We start from the raw sequence: 6,689 nt of genomic DNA on the forward strand, positions 1-6,689 counted from the left end.
AGCCTCCGCTCCGCCAGCATCCCATATGGGCGCCGTTCAAGTCTTGGCTGCTCCACTTCTGATCCAGCTCTCTCCTATGGCCTGGGGAAACAGTAGAAGATGGCCCAAGTCCTTGGGCCCCTGCACCTGCGAAGGAAACCTGACGGGAACTCTTGGCTTCTGGCTTCAGATTGGCCCAGCTTCGGCCATTGCGGCCAACTGGGGAGTAAACCAGGGGATGGAAGACCTCTCTCTCTCTCTCTCTCTCTCTCTCTCTCTCTCTCTCTCCATCTCTGCCTTTCAAATAAATAAATGAATCTTTTTAAAAAAAATGAACACAGGGAAATAAGCGTGACTGGACCTTGGGAAGTGCAGGCCAGAACACGAACAGAGACTGGTGGTGCAGCTGCCTCCCTTCTTGGGACTGAAACATCTGTGTTTGTTTCGCTGAGTTTGAGCAAGCAGTAGCAGAGTAAAAGATGCCTCCCAAGTCCTCAAGATCTGTGGCAGAAAAACATGATGGTTGTTTTTAATGCCACTATTGCTTTAAAACACAATGTTTTTTCCATTCTGGATGTTGGATGACTATCAGGGTCCTCTTTGGAATTCAGACCCACCTCCACCTCACCCAGCAATACAACCACACTGCTGGGAAACACTCTTACAGCAATCCTGCGGAGCCTCGGGAATCAGTCCTAAGAGCGAGTGAAGAAACACTTAAACAAGAAGCCCTAGGAACTCTCAGCAAGAGCATGAGCACCTGTGGCAGTGAGTCCCGCTCTTACTGCTGCCTCAGCCCGCCCAATTCGGCAGAAGGTTCCCCTCAGGTGAGTGTGGCCAGCAGACGGGCCTCAGCTCTCCATCAAGGGACCCAGGATCCCACTGGAGAGTCAGACCCCTGGCACTTCTCACAAACCCCAGCTCCGAGGTGCAGAGGTTCCATTCCCAGCCAGTGAAGCCACAGTTAGAGGCCCCTGGCCCCAAACAGTAGCTGGGGTCGGGGGTGATGTGTCCTGTCCCTCCCGTGCCCGGCAACTCTGGCTTACGTGGTGACGCCGTGTATCCGTCTCTTCTGCCCTGTCTTGGGCTTGCACTGGCACAGTGCAAGGGTCCTTGATCACGATTCGCGTGTGCTTTCAAGTTCTGAAGACTTCCACTTGCCGGTCTCGTGTGTCAAGGAGCATGTTGCATTTTCAGATGCTGAAGAAGCCGTGCCGAACGGGAATATTCACTGTTTTGTTTATTTTATTACCTGTTCTTTCCTCACTCTTTCTTCCTCATAATTTAGGTCCAGCAAGGTGAGGACTTAAATTCAAGGTCATGGCAAAACATCTGAAGTTCATGGCCAGGACTGGGATGGTGCAGGATGGAAATGTAGAAGGTGCCTAATGACCCTAAACAGGATCCTCACTCACAGAGGACATTAAGCGACAGTGATACTATGAGAAGCCTTGCCACCGGCAACAGCGGGAAAGTTATAAAACCTGCAGGTGCATCTACAACATGGACATGACGCAAAAGATCAACTTCTGATGCGAAAGCATAGAGTGGGCCCACGGCAGGGCTGCTGGGGCTTGTGGATAGAAGGCCCAGGATGAAACCCTTGTGCATTTTGTATTTCCACTTCTCACCCTTCTCAAACCCTGCTTACTGTTACCTTCATCTACAATAAACTCAATCACATACAACAACCAAAACAAGTTAGGCGCCCCTGCCTCTAGGCACTCGTCCACAGAGAGCAGCGGCCCTCACTGAGGTTCAGTCGTCCACACCCTCACCCTGGCCTTTTGTTGAGCAGCAGAGACCAGCAAAGAAGAACAAGGCTCTTGTCCCTGCTCTGCCCTGCTCAGGAGGCAGGACCGGAACTGTGAGATCTGCAGGCCTCTGCCCTTTGCCCAAGCCCTGGAGCGGTGGCTCGGAGCTTTAGCTCAGGGCAAGAGACAGTTCTTAAGAACAGAGATCGCCGAAGCCCTCCGTGAGAGGAACAAACTTGATTGGAAATAGCGTTCGGTGTTTTCAGGCCTAAGGTTTCTTCCTTAAAAACAGGGGCCTAAAAAATTAAAATTGGTGATAAAATTGGTCCTTAAAATTGGTGATAAGCAATTGAGCGGAGGCTCTTTTCTCCATGTGCACAATAAGCTATACTGTAGGTCAGCAAGTTTACCAGCAAGAATCTGACACAGCCCAGAACTGTCCAGCTGTCCTGGGAGTAGAACAAACCACAGAGACTGATCAGAGCTCGCAGGCATACCTGGGAGATATAGTTTGGGGCGGTGCCGACCACTGCAATACAGGGAGTATCATTATAAAGCAAGTCACACACATTTTTGAATTCCTATTACATATAAAAGTTATGTTTGTGCTATTCTGCTCTATTAAGTGTACAATGGCATTATATCTTTTTTAAAATGTATGTAACTTTTTAAAAATTTTTAATGTTATATTTATTTGAGAGGCAGAAACAGAGAGATGGAAGATGTCTCTCTCTCTCTGCCTCTGCCTCTCTCTGTAACTCTGCTTTTCAAATAAATAGATAAATCTTTAAAAAAAAATGAAAAGAAATGGAATCTCAAGGACATCGGTAAGTGAAGATGTTATAAATAACGTGATATCAGAGGGGTTCCTGCTGATAAGCTCAATAGTAAACTCAACACAGCTGGGGAAAAAATCACTAAACTTGAAATCAATCAACAGAATTATTCAGAATAAAACATAAACCAACACATAGCATCTAGGAGCTATGGATAATATGAGGCTTTCTATGTAATCATCTCATGTGAGTGGTTTCCAAAAGTAGAGGAGAGAAAATTGTCAGAATATATACTTGAGATATAATAGCCAAGATTTCCCCAAAATAATAAAAAACATCAAAGCACAGATCCAAGAAGATGGAAAATCCTGAACAGGATAAATACTGAAAACACCAACACCTTTAAGCTCCTGAAAACAATCAAGGATGAAGAGAAAATCCTGAGGATATGCAGAGAAAAATCTACACAATTATTGAGAGACAAAGGTAACAGCAGAATGTTTGGAACTGGAAAATATCATGTTGAGTGACACAGGCCAGACACAAAAGGCCAAATACCTCATGTACTCTTTCATGTGTGGGAGCTAAAATTTTTTAAGTATTTTATTTGTTTGCTGAGAGGCAGAGTTACAGACAGAGAGAAAGTTCTTCCATCCACTGGCTCATGACTCGGCACTGGCCTTGGCCGCCAACTGGGGAGTGAGCCAGCAGATGGAGGACCTCTTTCTCCCCCTCTCTTTCTGCAAATCTACCTTTCAAATAAACAAATAAATCTTTTTTTTTTTTCAAAAAAAAAAAAAGAAATTATGCTATACAGTAGACAATGGAGTGTTTTCTAATACTGATAGAAAACAACCAAAAATTACAGTCCAGAATTCTTTTTTTAATATAAAAGGGTATCTATTAAATAAATTCAAGAACATTTAAGTTTTTAAAGAAATAATTTAAGACATCAGATCCGTAGTAACAACTTATATAAATACTATTACTTTCCCAAATAGACTAGGTAGATACACTAACACATCAATGTTCAAAATAACGAAATGAATCTATTTTTCTAAGCTATTTCCATTTCCTAAGACGACTAAATGGGAAACTTGTCACCAGATGCACTCCCTCCCCAAGAGGGAGTTTGCTATGCTACCATTGACACGTATGTTTAGAATGTAAAAAATACATAAACCTCTCATCCAAGGCCTTTTCTACTTTGTTTACTTCATTATCGCTCCTCCGATAACACCTGATTCTGTAATCATTCTTCTCTGAGCAGGACCGAATTAGTCAAAGCAGGATGTAGCAGTATGGATGGCTCTAGACCGAGAAAAGCCTCCAGTAAACTCAGTCCTGTCTTTGTTTTTTTTTTTTTTTTTTTTTTTGGGGGGGGGTACTACCTAATGATGCCTAAAATGGTGTGGAAAAACATACACAGAGCAAACTGGAAAAGAAAGGCATTTTGGAGCATCAGTCTTCTCCTTTGTCCTAGAGTTTTCCCTTCTCCAGTATAAGCAATACTATAAATTCCCAGCTGTAAACACACACAGCATCTAATAAAGCACCCAGAACATTTGCTGTAGCACCATACAATTTCCAAGCAGGATGTGTTAGAGGCAAAGAAAATCCGACAATTCACACACCAAAAAATGATTTTATGACTTTCAAAAAATGGACAAATTAAATTTTCAGTGATATTTGCCTCATGACCAACATCTCCTCAGTGTTTTAGCATTCTGAAAAGGTTTAGCAGGGCCGGCGCTATGGCGCAGCAGGTTAAAGCCTTGGCCTGAAGCACCGCCATCCCATATGGGCGCCAGTTCTAGTCCCGGCTGTTCCTCTTCCGATCCAGCTCTCTGCTATGTCCTGGGAAAGCAGTAGAAGATGGCCCAAGTCCTTGGGCCCCTGCACCCACGTGGGAGACCCGGAAGAAGCTTCTGGCCCCTGGCTTTGGATCAGCGCAGCTCTGGCTGCTATGTCCATCTGGGGGAATGAACCAGCAGACGGAGGACATCTCTCTCTGTCTCTACCTCTCTCTGTAACTCTGTCTTTCAAATAAATAAAATAACTCTTAAAAAAAAAAAGGTTTAGCATATGCTTCTAGAAAAGGGAATTGCCTTCTTTCCCTACAAAATTATTACAGCCCAGGCCCTGGGTTGAATTTTCCTAAGCACACATAGCTCATATGATAACTCAGCAAACTATGTATTTTAAATCATTTAATCCCTATCACGTCTGTTAACTTTCAGACTTGCACATCGGGCTGTTATGTACTAGGCTAAAAACTGCTCCATTGTTTGCAAATGTCAGTGAAATAGAGAAACTAAAGCTATGATTCTACTTGAGTGGATTTAACTCAAAGAAGATCACGTTGTTAGCCCAACGAACTATCCCAGGCATTTTTTTTTTTTTTTTTTGACAGGCAGAGTGGACAGTGAGAGAGAGAGAGACAGAGAGAAAGGTCTTCCTTTTTGCTGTTGGTTCACCCTTGTGCTGTGCCAATCTGAAGCCAGGAGCCAGGTGCTTCTCCTGGTTTCCCTAGCGGGTGCAGGGCCCAAGGACGTGGGCCATCCTCTACTGCACTCCCGGGCCACAGCAGAGAGCTGGACTGAAAGAGGAGCAACTGGGATAGAACCGGCACCTCGACTGGGACTAGAACCCGGTGTGCTGGCGCCACAGGCGGAGGATTAGCCAACAGAGGGAAGACCTTTCTTTTCTTTCTTTTTTCTTTTTTTTTTTTTTTAACAGGTAGAGTTAGACAGTGAGAAAGAGAGAGACAGAGAGAAAGGTCTTCCCTCCGTTTGTTCACTCCCCAAATGGCCGCTATGGCTGGAGCTACGCCGATCCAAAGCCAGGACCTAGGTGCCTTCTCCTGGTCTCCCACACGGGTGCAGGGGCCCAAGCACTTGGGCCATCCTCCACTGCCCTCCTGGGCCACAGCAGAGAGCAGGACTGGAAGAGGAGCAACCAGAACAGAACAGGCGCCACAACCCAGACTAGAACCCGGAGTGCCATTGCTGCAGGCGGAGGATTAGCCTAGTGAGCCACGGCGCCGGCTGGGAAGACCTTTCTCTCTGTCTCTCTCTCTCACTGTCTAACTCTATCTGTCAAATAAATATAAAACTATTTATTTATTTGAAAGCAGAGTTACAGAGAGAGGTAGAAACAGACAGAGAGGTCTTCCATCCACTGGTTTACTCCCCAGATGGCTGCAACAGCCAGAGATGCACTGATCCGAAGACAGGAACCAGGAGCTTCTTCCAGGTCTCCCACATGGGTGCAGGGCCCAAGAACTTGGGCCATCTTCTACTGCTTTCCCAGGCCACAGCAGAGAGCTGGATCAGAAGAGGAACAGCCGGGACTAGAACCGGCGCCCATATGGGATGGTGGTGCTTCAGGCCAGGGCTTTAACCCACTGCGCTACAGTGCTGGCCCCTACTGCCCCTTTTATATAACGAATTCCCTGAGGGCTGTGCTTGAGGTGTTTGTATGAAGTAAGAAGTTTTATGGTCAGTCTTCTCTGAGAAATCTGGTCCTGAGAAGCAGGCCCTTGTGAATCACTTGTGAATCTGGGAGTATTAGAATTTATACCCCTGGGGCTCTCACAGAGCTTCCTCAAGTCTTGATCTGGCACTTCCTTGCTACATACTATTGATGTGTCAAAAGTTCTAGCAGCCTGGATAGTTTCCCTGGATCTCTGAATTGTCATTATCTGAGCCAAAGCAGTGAAATCATCACCCGCTCTATAACCCGAATGTCAATCACTGAGCAGAGAAAGGAGTGTGACAGCTGCAGACCACATGTCCATTGCTGTAGTTTGATTGGGGCATTTGGTCAAGACCTCAGGAGCTCTGAGGCCCAGTGTACCTGCCGTGACAGACAGATGCTGCACACTCTACCTGCTGCATAGCGATCACAGGCCAGGCTAGCTGGGCAGAACTGCCAGTTCTCCTCATCACACCACTGTCGACAACTGTGGAAAGTCTTCTTTTCTGTTGCTGACTCTCTTGACAGTGCAGCCACAGGTTCTGACCACTGTGTGAGTTTCACTGCAGGGCTCTCATGTGAAATGGACCTGTGTGTGGTGAAATTTCCGGCTGCATTGCAGACTGGACGGATTTGAGAAGCTGTATTTTTGTGTCATGAGTTCCTTGGGCCAAACCAAAATCTACCAAGGCATTGCTTTTTC

The 6,689-nt window shown here is 45.8% G+C and overlaps 1 pseudogene; it reads left to right on the top strand.

Annotated features, from left to right (window-relative positions):
* Window positions 1–1,299: 1,299 nt before the first annotated feature.
* LOC133763979 (small ribosomal subunit protein bS21m-like) lies at window positions 1,300–1,983 on the top strand (annotated as a pseudogene).
* Window positions 1,984–6,689: the final 4,706 nt, after the last annotated feature.

Source organism: Lepus europaeus, chromosome 7 (assembly GCF_033115175.1).
Source record: "Lepus europaeus isolate LE1 chromosome 7, mLepTim1.pri, whole genome shotgun sequence".
Taxonomy (NCBI): domain Eukaryota; kingdom Metazoa; phylum Chordata; class Mammalia; order Lagomorpha; family Leporidae; genus Lepus; species Lepus europaeus.